Genomic DNA, 22,548 nt, shown 5'->3' with positions numbered 1-22,548 from the left:
ACTTGTGAAAATGTGACTACCACTGCAAATCTAGGTATTCACATTTCTCTCCAGTTAAACAGCACTAATAACATGTACAAGTCTTCTCACACATTGCATCACTTTCTTAAGCATTGTTTTTATAGACTTCCTAATCAGGAAGTAGAAAAACCTTTGGTTTACTCTACCAACTTTCACAATGTTAAGCTTTCTTAAAAAAAACCTAATGAATTTAATATCCTTCTTTGCCATTAATTGAGATTTTTCTATTACACACATTCAGAAAAGTATGGATGACACAGTAAAATTATTCTACAACAGCCAACAGATAAGCAGCCAAATATGTAGACAGCCACAGGATCATCATCAGTGTATATATATTATTTCAATTAATAAACCAGTATATGCAACAATATACAACAGCTACACAACAGGGCACAAACCCAAATAACATCTGTTATGGCACAGACAATTAATGCTTAAAAATGACATATATACAAAGTGAGGATTGGGGTTGGAAGCCTCAGGTGCTTCATGGAAAGATGCAGCAAATATTTGTGTCTACAAGTGGCTGAAGCACATCCATGAAAGACAACGTGAAATTAAGACAGGAATCTCATTACCAGGATTATGCAGACAATAGCATCCAGGATTACTATTTGCTGGCTGTATTCTGCATTTAATCTATCAAGTCACACTTAATACTGCAGGTAATACATTTAAGAACAATTTAAATTAACCACAACAGGAGATTAATTGTAAAAAAAAAAATCCATTTTGCTTTTAATTCACCATACTGTTGAGAGAACTGCAAAATAGAGCCACTTTCACTTCCTGCTCTATAAAACACAATTCTACTCTTAACATTGCAAATTTCTGACACACAGCTGCCCAAAGCTAGACATATTTCATTCATCCAGTTTCTAAATCCACATGGCTGGTCCCCAGGGTAACTTGTGCTAGGCAAAGAGCCCTGCAGGAGGGGAAGGCAGGGCAGGGCAGACATTCTCTGCCACCAGCTCTCCTGTGCCAGGGCACGGGAGGACACATGTCCCTGAACTGGAGCAACAGCTGTCTGCATACAAGGAACATTTTGGATCCCATAAAACAGTGCTGGTGCATCAGTGTGGGAAGAGTGTCATGACAATAAGGCCTTCCCAAGCTGATGCACTGAGAGGACTCATCCTGCATCTTCACCCAGCCCAACAGTCTTCAGATTTGAAGAATGAAATGATCTTCACTCAACAAAATACAGAAAACAGGCTATTGATTTCCTGTGAACTCTCAAAGTGTTATAATAAGCATTTATAAATGGGCATTTATAGAATGTCTCGACCATTTAAGCAGACAGTCATTTCATCAGCAAAGTGATAACTTGAGTTGGCTCCAAAAACAGAGGAAAATCATAAAGGAGCTTTAGGGGACAATGTCCCTTTTCTTAGTCTAATATAAACCTTTATGCATATATCACTGGCTGCTACTCGACTTAAAAACTGTAAGGCATGTAAGTACAAATCCTGCAAAATAAACACTGTGGTAATACTTTAAATCCTTACGACTTTTTCTGGAGTATCTCTTTCATTGCTAACGGGCTACAAAAAAAATGCATTAACCTTAAGTATCATCTTTCCCCTTTAGACTTGGTAAGGGTTTAAGTAATGCAAAATTCACTTATATGCATAGCAGTAAAAGGACATAATATCTTAAAAGGGAAGAGCTAGTGCAGCACTGTTTATTACAGCCACTCTGATTACTGCATATATTCCATCTCCAGCCAGCAGCCAAATCTGGTACTTCTAACATTACTCTTCCAAGAGTATTTCTACTGGCTTATTATGACAATACTGGTATGACATTGAAAGTGTTTTCTACACAAACATATGTTAGAGTTATATGGTAGAAAATATATATGTATTTATACATGTTTACCTGCATATATAAATTAAACACTTGAGATCTTGATTTTTACAACATACTTTTGTGTCTTTACCACACATCTGTATGTACACATACATACTCTATTCCTGTTAGGAAAAAAGTTTCCTTTTCACATAACAAAGGAAGAGATTTAACTACAGGTAACACATCAGAAATGAGAACAGCTCACAGAGGCACATAACAAACATGCAATGCATACATCTCCTAACAAAAGAATAATTAACATATTTTACATCATGAGAATCCCTGACAAAGCTTGAATACAAAATCTCATTGATAATAATCTGAAGTGTGTTGAAATTTCCTGGAGCAATACACTGGTTATAGTTAAAATATGCTTATAGCAACAAGGATGTCAACTTTTTATAGAGTAATCACACAAACTGTTGCTTCAATTTTTTTTTCTTAGTTTACCAAGAAGAAAAATGAGGTTGTTACAAAATGAAGCAATAACAAAGTGGCATATTCCTTGCTGTTAAGCTATTGCAAAGTTAAACTACAAGGTCACCAGTTCTAGTTTCACTTCTGTCCTGTTTAATTGTGATGCTTGTATAGATCATCACAGCTCTTTCTGGAGGCAAAATAGCTGAACAGCTGCTGGTGCATCACTTCAGTTCCTGTGGGTGGTGGTATTACCTGTATCCAACACCAAAAAATATGATAACTTTTATGGTGTTTTCCCAGACATACTTTATGCTGCTTACAAATGAGAATAGCCTAATACATAGAGTAGAAAACAACAGCCTCTCCTCTCTCAGAAACCCACTCGTCTGGATATGGTAAACATGGTTCAGATGAGGATATTTACCTTCTACATTTTACTACTAACATTGATTTCAGTCACTCCTTCATGGGATGCTGTTGCAAAGGTTATAAAAACATAGAAAAATTACTTAAGGTGATCCTCTGTAAAATAAGGCAGAAGGCATAAATCACCTTAGAGCATCTTTAAAACACTTTTGGTTGGTAACTTGGGGCAATGAGGGAATATGGAACAGATCAAGAATAACATGCCTTCACATCCTGAGTCCTCCCTGTCCAGGCTTAACTGTCACAATTCAAAAATGCCATTTTCCAAGTCTGCCTAAAGGAAAACAACTTCAAAAACAGCTCCTGGAATATGAAAAAACAACTTGCTCTTGACTAAAATAGATATCAAGTTACCTGTTTTAGTCAACAGCAAAACTTCAACTGTTACACATCAGCTGTAATTAAACCTCCCAAATACTCTTCTATCTGAATATACAATCACAAATAATAAAGAATGTGCCTTTGCTGTACCCACTGCCATATAGAGTTGGCAACTGAATAAATGCTCACAGTTGAGGGTATCTACTCAGAAGGCAACACAGTTTCACACCACATGCTTTAAAAGGGAACAACCAAAATTTTACTTTGGTGTACACAGTAGAAAGAACCTCTTCAAGGATAAGTGCAGAGGGAAGAATGAAGACTAATACCAAAATAGCTCCTGTTCCTAACACCTTTCTGATCCTGGCTGAGACAATCTACTCATACCTTGGACGCATGGTGGCAGGCAGCCAGCCAGATGACTGGTGACTTAATACACAAGTTCATGTGGGCTCTGGAGTCTGACACAGACAAGGGCATTAACTCTGAAGTCTCACCAGTCAGCCTTAATATTCAAAACTCATCAAATGAGTCATGCTTACATTATGAGACTTTTTTAAAAAATACTTTATGCTTGCTTTCCTTTGTTCTGAACAGCTTTCACTGCAGAATGTTTTCGTTAAATATGCATGCTTTTTATAGGAAAAGTTGTGATCAATTGATGCGTAGGTCAAGTATGAAAACAACTCAAATGAGTATGAAGCTATGATAAATACTGTAATAGTCTCAGACTCACAGATGAAAAGATTGGCATATATAGATCTAGTTTCTTTCTACTGCTGAAGGCAGTTCTCACAATAAACAAGGCTTTGGGCCAAAATTCAGCCTTTGAGAACAATAAATACGTACAAAATACATGTATGTGCAAGCAAAGGATATATTGAAATCTACCAGGCTGAAGAGCTTCACTTTCATTTTGAAAGCCACTTAAAATAAAAGCCAGTAGATGAAACAAAGAATCCACCCAAACATGAAGGCTCCAGCATCTTTGTTGAAAGAACAATAGCATAATACTCCTCATCCCTCTACCTTGTTGCAAGAGAACCATCAAGATAGTTATTGCTGTGATCATATTAAAGAATACTTCACAAAATTATTCTTTAAACTGATCAATATTTACAGATTTATCTTCATATGCTAATAGTTATAAATGCTCTACTTCAGTTGCTCGGCAGAAAACATTCCAATAAAAGAAATATTTCTATTAGCATAACAAAAGGCAACCAGTAAAATCACTCTCATGCACAGGCTCAAAATTTCAAATGAAAGCAATATTCTCATATAAATACGCTCTATTTTTGAACTGAACCCACTCCAATTATATGTTTTGTAATCTGATGGCTCTCCCACCGGAGTATACATGACATTAACGAAAGCAAGATCAAATTAAACAGATGACATGATTAACAGTATTCATTTCATGCATGACTGTTTTACCGGAGAGATAAAGACCTGAAAGTAATTACCACCAAGTAAAACTCCTTCACTGACCTCTCCGCTCCCAGCTAGCAGTCCTTAAGTACTGACGCTTTGCAACAAAGACCAGTGCCTTTCATCTGTGGGCTTTCTTTTACGCTACAAGCTGAGCACCTCTCCCGTTGCATGCACGCAGTACCTCTGTATCTATGTCTGTAATGCAGCATAAAGATTACTGGGGAAACCTATCAAACCGGCAGGCAGCAACGCCGGCCGCCAATAAGCGGGAGGCACATGCAGAATCCAGCACATGCTCGCTGAGGCTCGCAGGCTGGCAGCGCTGCTGAGCAGGCTGCTAATCTAATTATAGCCCTTCGCCGAGCACAGGGCTGCCGAGGCACCCGAGGAAACACAGCCCGGCCGATCACACCTTGCAGCCCGCAGCATCAGTGTCTGGGACTGCTGTTTGTCTGCGTGCGGCACCGTGAAATCCCCGGCTGGCGTTTTGCGGTGCTGTTGTTGTTTTGCTGAGTGATTCACCTATGAGGGGGCTTGTCTCCATCTCTGAAAAGCAGGATCTATTTAGGAGTGCCCGTTGAGAAGCTGACCGCTTGTAGTTTGCTAGGTCTGTTTTAAGGAGACCATAAAACGAAGCTGTTTGTTCAGCCAGCAGGAATTCTTGTTTTGAATATACACATTGCCAGCACCACGCAGAGCAGATCTCAGCTTTTGTGCATTACTGCACAGGCTACAACGGGGACCTCAGATCAGCGAGGCAGCACACACACACTTTCAGTGCACAGCAGCCCCACAGAAGTCAACAGGACCCCCTCTGTCCTTTACATTTACCCGTGGGCGGACACCCAGACGATCAGAGGGCTTCTGTGTGCCTTGGCACATAAAGTCCTAACTAAGCTTTCATGAGGCGAGGGTGCAAATGCCAAGGAAATTTTTGCCGTTATCCAAAACAACTTAAGTCATTTGGGAAACGCTTATCATGAGCAAAGACTACTTAGATGTATGGGGAACTAACACAACCAAGTCCTTACTTATGCTTATTTTACAAATAAGTTCACAAAACAAAGGAATGTTATGATCCAAGAGAACGTTGTGTATTTCAAAGATGCTGGGAACTTTTACAACATCAGGTAAATAATCAGGACAAAAAGATACAGACGCTTGTTTAGTCTTCCTTGGTAGTACACTTCAATTAATCCTCACTCTGTTTAGCACAAACAGAAAAAAAACACTCCTCAGATGTTTCCTGCTCCCACATGGTTCATATAATCACCTAAGCTCTACACTGACCAAACAGTTTTCAAACATCAGTGACAAGATGGAAATACACAGCCTGACAATCAGAAAAACCAGTTGTGGTGCCAGCTCTCTATTGTAAGATACAGTACATTTTTCATGACTGGTATTACAAAAATATCATAATGCTACAGCATTATGCATATACAAACTACAATGCATTTTTAATATGTTTCACTAAGTTACACATAAACCATATCCATAAACATTATACTAGCAAGATCTTGAACCCCACTGCAATAATGAATTCCACTGTGCCCACACTGGCATTTTTCCTAATTTTTTACTCTTATCACCAGCACCATACAGTATCAGGCACAGTCCAAGAGCATGATATTAAAGGCTGTCTATAAACACTTTCTAGCTATTGTACTTATTTCAGTACAAAAATTATATTTGGTACTATATAAAATTTTGCTAATGGAAAAAGATCTCAATGTGATAACAGTGCAAGACCATATTTACTGGCAATATGTAAATAGCTATGTCATAGCTTTCTTAATCTGACAGTGAAAATTGCTCATAAAGAGTTGCTCTGTGCTAGAAGTAGACTTCATTGCTGTAAGAATAATATTCTCAAAGCTATATATGGCTAGAAATAAAAAAAAAGAAATGCAGGAATAGTGACATTTTACTCTTTGATTCAATGTTCAGTCAACATTAAGTTTTGTGTTTCAATAAAAGAAGGTTGTTTTATTAAGCCTTTATTTTTAGATTACATCATCTAAGAAGCTCATCAATTTTTATAAACTGTGCTTCTTTAAAATACCATGGAATATTCCAAGTTTCTCAGCCATACTGCTTGAAACCAGGAAACTATGTATTTCATTAAGAAAGGCAGGAGAGGGGTTAAAAACTCAATTGGAAGAGTTCAAGAGGCATATGAAAAAGATGCACAATGATTTGATGATCAGATCCAAAATGTTATTTTTCTAATGACGTTTTGCCAAAGGTAGCAACAGGAGAATGAGACCAATAAAAGTCTTTACCCTAGTCCTCTGATTATTTGTAATGCTAAGAAAAAAGAAGCACAAACACAGAAAAAAACTAAAGTCAAAGAGACTCAAACCATTCTTTTAACCTAATCCCCATTCACAAACCACCAAGGCACATATGACACTTGAAAAAATGACCAAAAAGACTGAACTAACCAGGCTTCAGCTGCTATGGGACTCTCAGTTTTGGCTCCCTCCCATACAAGCTGCTAAGCCTATATGTGTGTCCCCCCTCTGCCCAGCAGCTCCCCAAGCCCTCACTGCTTCACCCTGTTCAGCTCCAGCACAGTTCCCTGGCAGCCAGCCTCTGCCTCCTCCCACAGAGCTGCTGGCTCCAAAGGCATTCACCCACAGCCCCAGTAAGGGCTGTCCTGGCAGCACACTCTCAACATACCATTGCAGCAGGGTTTTATTCCAAAAGTTGCTTCCTTTTTTAAAACATCATGGTAGCGGCGGTAGTTGAAGGACACAGAAACAGCTGCAAAGGTGCATTTCAAGAAACACCTATTTGTCTCTGCGGCAGAATCAATACTCACTAAACCTCTGTGCTTAGCTTTGCAGATCAGCCAGAAGAGTGCCGATGCCTGTGGCAAATTTTACACTCGCTTTTAACCATCGTGACGAGATGCTGGGTCAGGAAGATATGGGGAATTGCACAGCGGGGCTAACATTTAGAGTCAGTGGTCATTCACAAGAACCCACGTTTGGTAATGGCAGATGGCTACAACTCCAACTGAGGACGATGCAGAGCTGCACCAGCTTGCCCTGCCACCCATGGTGATGGTACACGAGCACCTGGACCATGCACTGGACCTGTGACAGGATAGAGCCATCTATACATGCGCCAGCAAGAGAAGCCAAGAGAGGTTTCATAAGGACACAGTCACAAGAGACTCATCAGATCCCAGAGAACACAGGTTTCGTGAGGACACAGTCACAAGAGACTCCAGCAAGTCTCTGTTGGAAATGAAGAAATTGTGAAAGGTACACAAGTTGGCCAATATTCGGCAGACTTTTCATCGAAAGCAAAAGCCTGTCCCTGGCACAAGCTACCCGCCTGTGCTAAGCTTCAAGCTCCTGATCCTCCGCATGGAAACAGAAGGTCTCTACAACATTTTTAGCAATTATAAGCAAGTTAGGTTTTCTCTAGCTCAGCTCCTTGACAGAAGAATTTCAATTAAAATTTTCTAAAACCATATGGTCGGAGGCAGATGCCCATCACAGAGGGGAGGAGAGAGGAAAACCTATGAGAGTATGATGAATTCATCATATGACACTAAAAGCAGCTTCCTACAGTGAAAACTGTCTAGCTAGCACATTAATGAATTTTACACTTCATTTAGGCATATCGAAGTGAATTAACAAACAGATTACTATTTTGGAACAAATAACTTTTTACTATATTATTATCACTTGTGTAAGTGATAATATCCAATTGTTTTAATACAAGAATATCTTAAAAATTTCTGATGGGTCTTGCAACTGAACAGGTTTTACTCTGGATACCACTTACACTTTGGCTTAAGAATGTATCAAATATTGCTTGCAAACTGTAACCTCAGTTACTTAATTAGATTTTGCAAAGTATAGTAAGCATATGGAATGAAAATGAGTTGAGCAAAATGGCTGGTGAATCAACATGCTGCATTTCTAAAGGCAATAGTGTGTGTATTTCCAAGCTGTAGCCTTGAGAGGTTGAACTAAACCAATTACTCTAATGAATATTTCACTTGGCTTGATGCATTCATTAGACTTTTAGAAGTAAGTTAAACCATCCCATGGTTATGTTTACATAACAACAAAATCTCAAGATTTTTGGATGGTAGTTCTGACATTCACACAATTTAAAAGATAAGGGGACAATTTTTTCTTCCACTAATTTTTCTACATTCCAGTTTTCCTTCCCAAATAAATTTATCTACCATTATTTTCTTTTTCTTTTGAAAATAACCTTTGATTTCACAATAGCTATTTGCTGAGCTCTTTCCTTTCCTAGCAAGTATATGGGAAGTCTGCCAGTTGGTGGCAAACTCATCACTCATCATCATCACTTGTGGAGGAAAATAAAACATGGTCCTAGAATAAAACTTTCCTCTGGAATTCACAAATGCCTTGAGGTTGGCACTCAGCATGAACAAACTTATTTTTATTTTGTGTAGCACAAGGACATTTCTTGGACTGCCCCAATTGTGATTGGTAATCAAACAGTTACCTGTCCACATGTGTGCATTTGTCAATGCTATCAATCATGTTTTCAAGTTGGACAGATAACCTGGAACTTCAAGCTTTTTTTTTTTCAAATATGCTCATTATATCCATAAAGACCCCAGATATACAACTCCTCTGTAAGCTTAATAACAGGCAGAGATGTCTCTATATTAATGCCAGAGACTCACTGCAGGATAGCACAAAGATTGATCCCTACAAACTATTTGCTATAGCATTCTTACTCACTTTTATCTCAGAATCATAGTAAGACCAAACAAAAAAATCCCCCACGCCCACATTCCAAGGCGCATCACCATCCCTCGCCCCCATAGACCTACATGCTAGCAGACCTACATGCAGAGCCCTAATTGACTGAAATGATGACACCAGTCCATCACTGCCACGTTGGAGAGCCAGGGGAGGAGCAGGTCAGCTGTCAGCGAGATGTGTTTCATCCTACTGCTGATGCCTGTGGCATAAAAGGATCTGAAGTGAAGCCTGCAAGACGTTTGCTATGCTGAGCTCTTGCACTTCAGACAAAAAACCAAAAGGGGAATAATAACGCAGTATTATTCTATTCCTAAGAACACACAAGTCCCAAACAAAAGGTCATGCAAAAGACTTCACATCACCCTGAAACATGCCGCCCAACACGTCTCCATAATGAAGTCAACTTGTCATTCCTCCTCAAGTTCCATCCACTTTTTCCTCCAGTGCAAGGTTTTCTTCAAATCTATACCATATTTCAGCAGCCACCTCAAACTACACCAATATGCTTTGTGTCCTCTTGTATTTCCACCTTACTTATTCTTCTCTCCACTTCCTTTCCTCACAGCTACCAGCAGAGATGCAGAATGAACTGTCCATTTCAAAGGGAGAAACACCTGTCAGCACAACCAAGGCCTTCTCAAGACCAAAACATGTGTCCCTTGTAGCCACCCTTTCACAGCCTCTGGCGGACCAGCCAGATGGCCACAAAAGTTGGTGAACCACAGAAAGGGACCACACTGTTTACAATAAGCACAGAAATAGCTTTAAACACTGCATCCAGAACATGGACCCCATATAATGCATGACAGACTCACACAGAACCAATGATCATGACCCTAGCGAGTCAAAGATTGGAAAATATATTATACAAAAACAGCCTCTGCTTCTAAATGGTTAAGTGAGAAAGACACATTTTCAGACCAGAACAAAGAGGTTTAAAAAAAAGAAATGATCACGACCCTAGCAAGTCAAAGATTGGAAAATATATTATACAAAAGCAGCCTCTGCTTCTAAATGGTTAAGTAAGACACATTTTTAGATCAGAACAAACAGGTTTTAAAAAAAGAGCGCAATAAAAAAAAAAAAAAAAAAACAACTAAAAAAAACCCCAAAAATAAACCAAAAAACCCAAACCAAAACAAAAACACACCCCATGACTGATGTAAGATGTTGAAGTCCTAACACAAGGTGTAACAGAACCAAAGGTTAACTGCTTAAAATCAAGGACACAGAAGGTTAAAACTACACTGGAACAAGCCACAGAAGGGCTTCATAAGTGGAGACACAATTTTATAGTTGTTGGTGGAAAATAAGAGCCCTGAAAGCATCACTCAATCCGGAAAGCTGATAGACAAATACAGATTTCCCTAGTGGAAAAGCAGAAAAAGAGCTTGCAATATAGTAAGTAAACTTCCAGCACCTCCACATTATTAATCTTCATCACCCTGGTGGCATTTTCTTCTTCTCTATTTACTAGCGTGCTCACTAGGATCACCTTGCTGAAATGGGTGACACAACCTGAAGCTGACTATATCCAGCTGAGATAAGACTGGCCTGGGAAAACTTTAAATACAAGTTTTCCATTAAAGGACAGGTAATTTTTCAAAAATGCTATGCTGCAAAGAGTGCAAAGGCTGAGAGATGAAGTATAGCATTCCTCCCTTTGAAGAAAAACTCTGTCAGACCTGCTCACTTCTGTAATTAAGAATGTTATTTCCAATTCTGAGTAGAAAGAGCAGCTCCAAGGTTTTCTTTGATCTTCTGTGATGACAATGAAGACCCATCAGGCTCTCTAAACCCCATTGTTTTTTAATTCTTCAAAGACTGTTTTTCACTCTCTTACATCTCTCTATGCAAGGAGATGTTTATATTGAGCTGCAAGATGCAACTAGAAAGCAAGTCGAGGTGCGACTGTTGGAACATGAAGTGGTTCTTTGCAGACATTAATGTATACAGGCACTTGCACAAAACCGTCCTTGCTGCCAGGCAGCTCACTGGGAGCTCAGAGATTGCAAACCTTTGAGACTTCAAGTCTCCAGTCCACACCCATAATTCAGGGTTTCAGAGCAACTCTAAGATCTTATTACTTTACACCAGAATTGAAGATATTTAGCACAATGAATCCCAGAAGAAAACTATGCAATGGCTTTGGTTACCTCAGAAATCAAGGCTAACAAGTTTGAAGACAGCCTATTAAATGTCAAGCCCTTTTAGCCAAAAGTAAAATAAATTTAGATTCTAATCTTAGAAAGATTATAATTAAATTTCTAGAAATTGTGTCCATATAAAACCAGCAGCCGTGCCTCACCATACTGGAACCCAGTCTCACGGTCTTCTTACAAGAAGCCAGAAGCATTTTGCTGGCACAGATGAAAAGCCTCTCCAGGAAGAGAGATTTAATTATTTAATAGAGCAAGCGAAAAGCTCTTTTATGAAAGAGTCATCAGGACTCTTATTCCATATAATGTTCCTAAAGAAGAGCATACTTTCATCTTGGTCAGCTTGTACACCTAGCAAGTTAAATTTTGCTGAGCTGATAAGATCCTCTTACCCTTCTTTCAAGAACTGCTTGACGCTTTTGTCCAATCTTCTAATGCAAAATGAGCACACAAGTCACATAAGAAAGGCAATAAAAACTTAGCATAAATGGAAACAAACGACTGGCTATTCCTCAAGCCAAGTGGCTCCCACCCCTTCCTTTCCATCCTTCTCTGAACATTTGAGCAGACACTTTCCTCCCTGCATGGTGCTCCAACTAAAGTGAAGGGGAGAGGGATGATCCTATCAAAACTAGCATGAGCACTGAGAAGTGCTCTAAAGAAGACGGGAAATGTGCACTAGGGGAATTCTGCCACATTCTAGGGACAAATGGCTTACTGTTCTGCCTTTCTTGGGCAAAGTAGCAGGCCATTTCTTCATCCTCCTTTCCTAGTCCTGGGAGGGGAAAAAAAAGTGCCCAATTTCCCAGAAGCACATGCCTGCATGGCACAGTAGCCTCACATAAGCCACCACCTGTAATACTACTTGTGTCAATTACCAGAATTTCTTCAGGTGGCAATTCTTATGAAGCACCCAAACCAGCTGGAACCTTTCAGACCTTTGACCCAGATGCAACTCCACTGCACTTCCAGAACAAGTTTCTAAAAGAACAAGCATTAGAATTTTCAGTTTTAAATTAAGCAAACTGGAAATACATAACAGCCTTCATCTCACAGGCACTGTAATTTAACACTGCTTGCACACACATCACGTTAGTGGGCATTTATTATTTTGTCAAGAATTTATATCAACATAAGATTAGGAAAAATCAGGGTAACAGTTACAGGCCTGTATCTAGTCTTCATTGTAAACTCACATACAGTTTGTGAGCACCAACATACAGCAAGTATAATTCAGCTTTTCTAATAATGTACCCAGTGAAGCTCAGTGCAATTTTGAGGTCATTGATTTCCCACTACATCAAGTGGATGACTCTCAGCAGTGAGTCTTAAAGTCCTAAACATATCAGAGGTAGGATGGGAAATCAGTAATCCCGTACAACATAACCTTAATAGCATTACAGATACCCTTTTTGTCCCTACAGAAAGTAGGCATAAACAGGGGAAGGCAAGATCAAAAGGTGAACACTCAAAACCAAGTGAAGTCAGAATTGGACATTTCAGTCAGTCTCAAATATTTATCTCCTGAATGTTCTACAACAATGTGGTCTTTGCTGACATGACCCAAGAAAGTCTCTTCTTGCCTGAATCAGGATTTATAAAAGAAGCTGCTCCAAAAGTAATCCTCAAATACAACAGACACTGATATTTTCAAAGCAAATTCCAGTAGTCTGTAGTCAAAACAAAAGCAGCATAACCACAGTAGAAGGTCTGCTAGAAAAATGAAACATTAGCAAGTTTCAGAGTTACCTAAGTGTTTAACACAGACTTCACTGTAGGCATTATTTGTTTTCTATAACAAAAACTGCGTAAGTATGAAAAATTGCAGAACTTGAAAAATGTCATAATTTCTATACTCAGTTGGACTGCTGCTGGCAATCCCACCATATCCCACTCACTAGCATGAATATTCCTTTTTGGAAGGAACGAGTGAAGCAACGTGGATAACCCTGCACACAGGACTGAGTTCTCATGCTGATCAGTTCAGCACATGGGCTGCAGCACCTGCATGCCTAACTTGCAAAAATCTAATCATTTATCTCACTTACAGTATTCAAGCTGTTCAGAGTACATACAACTCTCCCATTTATATAATTCCATATCTGTTTCATTTAAAACAAACTTAAACAGCTTTGACATATTGATGTTGGGAAGAATTTGGAAGGCTCACTTTCTCTTGAGGTACTCCCCATATAATAAACTCTTGTAGTAAACTAGTACACGACATCAGGTAAAAGTAGCTTCTGCTACTGTTTTGCATCACATCAATGAAATGAGGCTAAAAACCAACCAAATTAGATGTACTATTTGTCTTTTAAAATCCTACACTCTATGTTGGAGCAAAAAACTATTTCAGAAGTCTGTATTTATTCAGAACTTGGGATTTAAATTGACTTTCTCAGACATAAGAGTGCATAAAGGAAAAGTCTGAAAATTACGTATCATGTTTTGCAGTATTCACATCATTTTTTTGGGTTTCTGTATACTTACTATTTCAGTTCCCAAAACTAGTGGAAGAAAAAATTTGGAATAAAACCAGAGACTTGTTAAAGTCTTCCCAATTATATCATATATTAGAACATCTCATGTCTCCCAACCCATGACACTCCTCCAGCCTTACTGCAGCCGAGTCTGAGTTAATGTTTGGCAGAACTTACAGGTAACTTCCTCAAGTAAATAAACATACAAAACTAACTAACTGGGGATAAGTGATCTGGCCTGAATATTAAAAATATAAACTCTAAAATCTGTAGAAGCTGCTGGTGGTGAAGGAGATGCATGTCTGCACTTCAGAAGTACAGAAAAAGCCTAAACACAACAAAACAAAAGGAAATCAGAAAAGCATGTTTCAAAGAAGAAAAAAAGCAACAAAAATACACATAAAAGGTATTAATAGGCAGAGAACTCCAGAAAACAAAGGATGCCTCCCAGGTGGCAATATATCTTGACTCACCTCATCAACTTTCAAAGCCTGCTGCAGGCAGATCTACAAACTTGTGAGGAAAACAGTAGAACTGTCATTGTTGTATAGATTATTTGCATCTCACTATTACAAAGCTCAGGGGAACTTACCAATAACTACTTTGAAAACAAAATTATCCAGGCAAGATCCTTCCCAGCAGCAACACAAGCAGCAGCTCATACTTGCCAACTGTATTTCTTGTAGTGTAGACATAACTTTTTTTACAGACAGACAGATTTAATTTACATAGTCTTCGAGGCAATCAGACGGAAAAAGAGTATTGATTTCTTGTCTGAACCCCTGCAATTCAGCACTTTGATAGGATTAGCTGGAAGGGCTGACCCCCCCACACTGTGGTTAAACATCACAGTCTGTGGCACACAGCAATCCCTCAGTGGAGGGGGAATGTAGCTAAGGCCAGGGTCATGCCTTGGCAAAGACCAACCACCAAAATGAAGGCACCACTGCAGGCAGCAGAGAGGAGACATCTCTTCTTAAAATATTATCACCTCCACTGCAAGAAGTGCAGCCTGTTGGCAGATTGGGGTGAAGTTATGCAGTGTTTGAAGGTTCTGTGTAAGGAGACCTCCACATGTCTTGACCATCCCAGGAGAAAGCCTGCAGAGGCTGTATTCGTGAGAACACTTGGGAACACTTCCCACATTGTTTTGGCGGTTTTTTTTCCTAAACATTAATTAAACTCACTGTAGCCTACCACTGAGAAAATGAAGATAGAAACAAGGATAAGAAGATAGAACAAAGCTAAAGATTGGTATAGTTACCTGATGCTTCAGATAGCTGGTGAGTCATTTGAGTACCTGCACTAGAACTAAAGCATTCAAAAATTAAAGGCTGCTGTCATGCAATCTATAAAATAATGAAAGACTACACTAGGTGCATATCCAGGCTGCATGTCATAGATCCCTTCTGCCCTACTCCCCCTTGCCAAGATTACCTGTATTTTTTGGTTCAAGACAAATCAATTTCCTTTTTTATACAACATTCTTTAATACAAGGAGTACCATTAATTTGAAGAGACTCAAAATATCAAATTAGTAAGATATGGAGCAAACATCATTTAGAACACCTTCTCCTGCTTCCCTTAACACTGATATTTAAAATGTTGACTGTGACTTAAATAGGTGAGTGCAGTAACTTAGTATAATCAAAAGCAATTGTCCAAGGAAATGTGATCTAATACTTGTAATTTAAAATTATCTTGCAATCTGATCTAGAGAATAAAGAAAACAGAGACATCATTCAGGTGAGTCAACATTTTCATTACAGGCTGCCTATTGCAGTGAAAAAAGTGAACAAGCAATGCAAAAGACCTTGTAGAAATGAGTTATTAAGATGCAACTTGAAACAGCCACAAAGTAAGCATTATTTATATAGATTTATTAATTTCTTTGAACCTGTTCTTGTTAGTAGAACACAGAAAGAGAAGAGAGATGACAAACAGAAAGCTCCAAAGAAGACAAAACCCTACAGGAATAATCCACAGGCAAGACAAGACTTCATTTACAACTGATGCGAATATAGCGAGCTTGGAAATTGGACTGATTACACTTTAATGCCAAACAGTTCCAGGTAAAGACAACTTAAATCACATAGAAATTACTGTTTTTTTGCTGAGGTCATGTATTTTGGTCTTTCTTTATTTGAGTGGTTCACTCTTGGGTGCTTCTGATCAAATACTGTTTATATGACATAGGAGTAAACACTTCTTTGAAAGCTTAGGGCACCAAGCTAGTATAAATTACAAATTGTGGCTGCAAGAGGCAGCAGCAATAAAAGAGACACAGTGATATTATTTTTAAACTTTTTTTTTGTTTAACAGGATTAAACAGATCTATACAAAAACATGTTTCTTTCTTTACAGATCAGAAAACTATTTTGAAGATGTCAACACATACAAATCAGGGAAGGCTGACTTAGCTTCCAAATTGTGTATTTATCTAGCACAAGTATTTATAATTAAGTCTATTAAGAAGTCTGTTAATAAGAACTTGTTAATTGTTGGGAGTAACAAGCTCTTCTCATTACATTGTGTCAGTGCAGGAGGACTCAGGGACAACAGTGGAAAAATAGAATCAGCAGCAAAAGAGTTCACAGAGAATTTGTTTTCTATTCTTTGTACTCTTCGGACTTCAAGAGATCACAAAGCCTAGTACCAGTTCCTCTGGAAAAAAATAAATAGTGATTATTTTCATTCAACACAACTTCTAAGAAACAAGCCTAGGTGGAAACATTTAATTTTATTGCAGAGCAGGTAATTCTGGATCACCCACTATCACCACCATGACATTAGCTGCCCTTACGGAAGGATAAAGACTATCTTGAAAAGCTGCATTTGGCACCATGACGTAACTTCTGGTGAGCTGGGAGACAACTCCCAGCTCACCAAAACGGGCAATGACAGTGATGAAATTCCAGGACTGAGGTCCTCCACTGGAAATTCACTTACGGCTCACTGCCTTGCAGATAAAGAGATTTGCTTCCTGAATGAAGAAGAGGTGCAGGAGTTCTTGGTGCAGAAAACATGTAGCCACTGCCTTCTGAACAACTCAATGCCCCATATCACTACTAGGCAGCACTGACCAGGCTTCAGTGAATAATCCACAGTGGGCACTCAATGCTCAAGATCAGCAATCAATTGATTAATTTGATCAACTGGCCACATTTGGTACATCAAGTCCCTTATGCCACCATATCTAGTGGATGCAACAGAAGTGTTATCCCACCCAATGCCTCAATTCTGTAAACCTTCTCATGTGGACAGGGCCCCAAAAAACCTTTTGTTTAACTAAAAATTAGATTCACCAAAGGAGTTACATCTTTTTAAAATATAGAGAAGATCCATTGTAATTAGAACAAAGAAAACAACCTCTCTCATATATGACATGTTTTTGGAATATCATTCACAAATTTAAGTTTAATCTTCCTTATAAAAATTTTACAAGGCCAGAATTTGGTTGTTTTGAGGTTTTATGGCTCTTTCAGGAAAGTAATAAGATCACATACCTTGTATTTTGATGGTGTACCTCTGGTAATTAATACAGCTGAAAATGTCATTATCTTTGAATATGTATCCACCAAAGAAATAGCAGGAACACCTAGTCAGTTCAGTGTACTAGGGGTGAGGGTGGAAGAACAGAGCATCTCCTAGAAGAATAACTTTACAATTGTCACAGCTGAAGGAAAAGCTTCCAAAAGAACAAAGCTTGCAACTCATACCAAGTCACTTTTGCTTATCAACGCTGACTAGGAGCTGGGATCTTATTGAACTGTTTGCTTCAGTTTTTTGTAAGCATTTAACAACAAAAAATCATCAGAAGCAAAGGGAGAGGCAATCCATACACCTCTGCCCTTCAAGTCATCTCCTCTTGAGAAGCCAACTGCAGAACTCCGGGTTGACGTGAGACAATGCAAAAGCCACACGACTCCTTTAGGTACCAGTGTGGTTTCCAGCAGCAGCTGCCCAGAGCCACCTGGGAGACAAAGAACAGGGACCACACAGGTTGTGACAATGAGTGCTTCACTGGACACTGTATTGCAGTGTGAATGCCACTATTCTCCTGCGGGCAGCCAAACAAAACATTGACTCTAATCCCTGGACACTCATAAATGTGCTCAAAGATTCTCCTTCCCATAAGCATTTTCTTCACCATATTGGCTTGGAGAAGACTACTGTAAGGTGAGACCTGACTGCTTTTTTATCTTGATGAATACTCATCTTCCTTCTCTACTAGTCAGAAATTCAACATTATATGATGGAAAAGGCTAAATCATAAGGGGATTCTCCTAGCAGCTAGGGACACCTTAAGGTTTGAAGGCCACATACAATGCAGACAAAACAATGCTGAAAAAGACACCTTACTTCTCTTTCTCCAGCTGATGACCTTCACATGACTAATTCTCTGAAAAAATGCAAAACGCTGAACAGAACTCCATCAAGGACCAAATCAAGCCCAGAAATATCTCAAGCAGCAGCAAGAAATGGTGATTTGCTATTTATAAAGTCTGTGTAAACTGAATAACATTCTAAGACTTAAGAAGGACAGAGTTCCCTGGGTATGACTTCATGGTAAAGAGACTTTCTTGGAGTCTTTGGAGTGCAACTCTATAGAGCTATACATAGGGACGTGATTCTCATCCACTGACCTCTCTCACTGTCACAGCAAGTTTTGTGGTCCTCTTTTTCCCCTCCATCAATTTCAGATATTGTTCACCAGAATCATAATAATATGGCTGGGTTTGAAATACTCTGAGAAGTGTGAAATGAGCTGACACCAAACAAAAGAAAGAAGGAGATCACTCTAGTGGTGAAAGAACGATTCATCTTACAAGATCCCATCCCCTCTTCTCTCTGCCTCTTGCAACTTTACAATTCTTCACATGTTGGCACACCAACTCTTGGTGGGACCAACAACTTGGGGTGATTCTTTCGTGGCCAGAAATACCCTGACAGACTCTCTCCTTCATTGCTTCTCTCATAAGCAGTCTGCAGATCTGTATCCTTCTTCTTTTCTGGACTTTGCAACACTAACCCTACTTCAAAGACACAGCTCACAGGGCCATATCTCCCTCCTCAGCTTTCCATCCACATGCTGTCCATGCTGGGCCCTCCATCTCTACTTCTGCCTCTCCAGCAGTGTGTCTGCAAAGCTTTCTTCTGGGCAAGCTTTGTGTCCCTCCTTCATTTCTGTGAATGTCAGTGACCCCTTCCCTCCCCACCTATCCTGTGCCTGTTCCTCCTTCCCCAAGACTTCCCATGTACACCAACCCATTTGCCCCAGCCTCTCACTAACAAAAATCTTTTCACTAAGCAGCTTTCAAGCATGGCTCAGCAATGCTGCTGGGCAGCACAGCAACTTCAGTCACCACTGGCCACCTTCTACCTCCACAGAGCCTCATTTTTCTAGATAGTGGCAGTGCATATACCTAATCTCTAAACTCTGCTATTGTAATTCTTATGAACTAGAGCAGCAGAAACTGAAGGAGTAGTAGCAGCATGAAGTGCAAATTCAATAATAAAAAACTTCTAAAAATGCAGTCATCAGCCAAAAACAAGGGAAGAATAAAGACCATAGTCTTAACTATGAGCTGCTGTTATGAAGCCACCTGTGATGGGGTTCTTGAGCAAAAGCTATCCCTGGAAGTGAAAAACCTACTACAAATTATGAGCTTTCACTAAGCTGGAGATGTGCAGCCTTGTCATCTGAGAAACTGACTTAAAAGAACAGCAGAACACTTGAACCAATTGAAGAAAGGAAACCACATTTTCAGCTACTTCAGCAGGCAAAAATGAGATGTTGCATTTTCCAGAGGTGTGCACTGGAAAACCACAATGGCGAGAAAATGTATTTTGTTCACTCACATTTCCCTTTGAACCACCAGGGACGTAACTGTTCAAGATACATATTGAAGGAAACAACCATTCCTTTAGAGGAACAAGGTTTCTACAGCTCGTGAAAAGAAGACATCAGACCTATCACATGGAACACGTGATGTCCCATGTATTACCTGTGGCATAACCAGTAAGATGAGAACACTCCCATGAATTCATGCATCACTGCTCTTTCATACTGGAGTACAGCTGTATTTTTATATCATGTAACAGAGCTGTAGCACAGCGTAAGAAAAGCTGGTGCCAGCAGAGGGAGGCAGTTGCTCTCCAGGACATGCATCTTCACATTCCCCGATGCACAGTAGGAAGCCAACAAGTTTGTTTTTGTGGAAGTGAACTCACCCCTCAGCCATTGTGTAAATGTGGCTTTAAATCAAGCTGTAATTAGATTTTGCTGTATTTAACAAAACCCCTCTTGTGCTCCTCTATTCCAGCTCTAGACAGGAAAGAAATGTATTTGTGAAAGAAAAAAGGAAAAAAGTTTATGCCTCTTCCCAGAGCATGTCCTGGCATGCATGCAAAAGCAAGTACAAAACATATAACAATAAGCTTACAGGACATTCAATCTTCACATTACGTAGGAACACAAGGATCTCTCAGCTGGTCCACTGTTAAATGTCAGCTCATTATTACCAATATTCTGCTTCACCACATTAACCTTGTCAAAAGATACTAACAGTCCAACCCTTGGAGTTAACTTCTCTTCATAAATTTAATTTGCTTGGCAGAAACAGAAGTGGAAAACCTCTGCTAAAGACTCAGGCAAATTAAGACTGCCACGTAGCCCTTCTAGGATAGATTTTTTTTTCCCCTCTCAACTTTTGCATTCCCATTTTTAACCAAACAGCTTTATCCCCCACTAGCAGTATTTCTATGCTCTGGTAAATCCAAAATAAAATTCAGTGTGTTTTGGTTTTTGTTATTTTTTTTCCTCAAATCTACTTTACTATAATACAGGTTGCACAAGGTGGTTTTATTTTGTGTGAGTACTTTATAGACTAAACTGCATAATTCCACTGTGCTTTACACTGCCATATGCGGAACTGCATAGCAAATGAAGATGAGTACACCGAGAATAACAAACAGCTTCAAACTGCATTTTGATTACAGGCTTACAAAGAACTTTATGGTGGTGACAACGGCAGTGGATACAATGGCAAACTGGTGCAAGGAAGTCAAGAGGACATGCCCAAGGGCACACAGCAAGTCAGCTGCTGTTTTAACAACAAAAAGTTTCTGCTGTTAATCTAGATCTTCCCAGTGAGTCAAAACCTACAGAGAACTATCCCGTCTTATAAAAGTTTCAGGTCCTTTAAAAGAAAGGAGCAGAGACAACTGCTAATTACCCACACACAGACATCTAACCACTGCCTAAGATTAAATGATTTACAGAGTAACTAATTTTTAGGAGAGCCTGAAAAGTGTGCCTTTTCTAAACCAACTTATTTCAAAGAACATATACTCTAGCAGCCTAATTCTCTACAAATCATCTGTTATGCTGTAAGTTTTAAGAAACCTAAGGTTGATTTAGACAAAGCAATAAATAACCTCATTCTGAAGTAATTTTGCAGTTTAATCTCCAAATGCAAAAGGTAAGAAGAAATATTGGAAGTAGATTATCCTGCTACACCTGTAGGAGAATTATTATATTTGGTTGTTGTTGGTTGGTTTTTTGGGTTGGTTTTTTTTTTAATAGCCAATACTACCTCTTCCTGAAGTAGGATAATGAAGTTTGGTTCAGCACCGATCCAAAATGACAATACAAAAATTCTTACTATGTGCAAAGTGTTTCTGGTTTTGAAACTTACAAATCATGTCAGCAAAAGCTCACAGGTAATAAGTATCCTAATCCTTACTCCATCTCTACTGATACATAAATAAAACAATTTAAACATCCTGTATAAAAGAAACCTAAATTTGACACAATCAAAGAGACTATAGGTAAATTTATTTTCTCTCACCTTCTTTGACTTATAGAAAACAAGAGCTGGTTTATTTTTCTGTAAGTCTGAAAGTAGGCACAGTATAATGCCATCTACAACTGCGTGAAACATTTTGAATATTAATGTCCAGCCAAGCCAGCAATTCAGAAAAAAAAGGGACAGAAATCCCATACAGCAGGTAGTGAATGGTGTGGTGCTCTAACTAGGAATGGCAAGTTTCTACACTACCTCCGAAAGTAGAAGCATACAATAGGATTAGCCTTATCTTATTTAAGTTTCTTAACAGCAAGACTGCAGCCTCCTGACAATACTGTTTCCAGTAGGACTCAAATTCCAAGTAAGAGCAATTCTTAAAATAAAGTAGCTATGTCTGGCAGAGCTGGAACCAGGAGGACAACGCAAACACTCAAACCAGTTTATTCAGGTTTGACTCAAGAGGAAAAACTACATTTCAGGCTAGACAAAAATAAGACCCAACATACCTAAAGAAGCTTCCAGACTACCATTTTTAGGTCATGCCTTGTACTTTTTCCTGCTTTTCAATTCATATGTAGGAAGGTCAGATCATAAAGTGGATTCCACTGTGGCATTTCAAATCAGATTATTCTCTACATAATAATTAGTGCTGTTCTTCTCATCATTTGCATACTGTTTTGCTAGTCTGAGAATGTTATTTGTGTTTATTTCTGAGAAGGTTTTTTAATCCCTTCAAAGTATCAGCATCCTAAGCGCAGCTATCTCATGCTCCATGAACTTTAGCGCAAATGCTGTAAGTGTTTCCTTTCTTCTTAACAACTTCATTACAGTGTTTACACAGGGATAC

The 22,548-nt window shown here is 39.1% G+C and overlaps 1 protein-coding gene across 6 annotated transcripts in view; it reads right to left on the bottom strand.

Annotated features, from left to right (window-relative positions):
• The window catches only part of FAM110B (family with sequence similarity 110 member B), a 113,668-nt gene that overhangs the window by 56,732 nt on the left and 34,388 nt on the right, over positions 1-22,548 (bottom strand). For 3 of the 6 annotated variants that reach the window (XM_041413030.1, XM_041413032.1, XM_041413033.1), the window contains exon 1: positions 4,540-4,651. The exons of the other annotated variants lie outside the window; for them this stretch is intronic. The gene's annotated coding sequence lies outside the window, so the exon portion shown is untranslated. Of the gene's footprint in view, positions 1-4,539; positions 4,652-22,548 lie in introns of those variants that run through there. 6 annotated transcript variants of the gene reach the window in all.

The sequence above is a fragment of the Onychostruthus taczanowskii genome, unplaced genomic scaffold (assembly GCF_017590055.1).
Source record: "Onychostruthus taczanowskii isolate IOZ18803 unplaced genomic scaffold, ASM1759005v1 scaffold4, whole genome shotgun sequence".
Lineage (NCBI taxonomy): Eukaryota > Metazoa > Chordata > Aves > Passeriformes > Passeridae > Onychostruthus > Onychostruthus taczanowskii.
The sequence above is the reverse complement of the archived record's forward strand: the minus strand, read 5'-3'. Positions and strand labels throughout refer to the sequence as shown.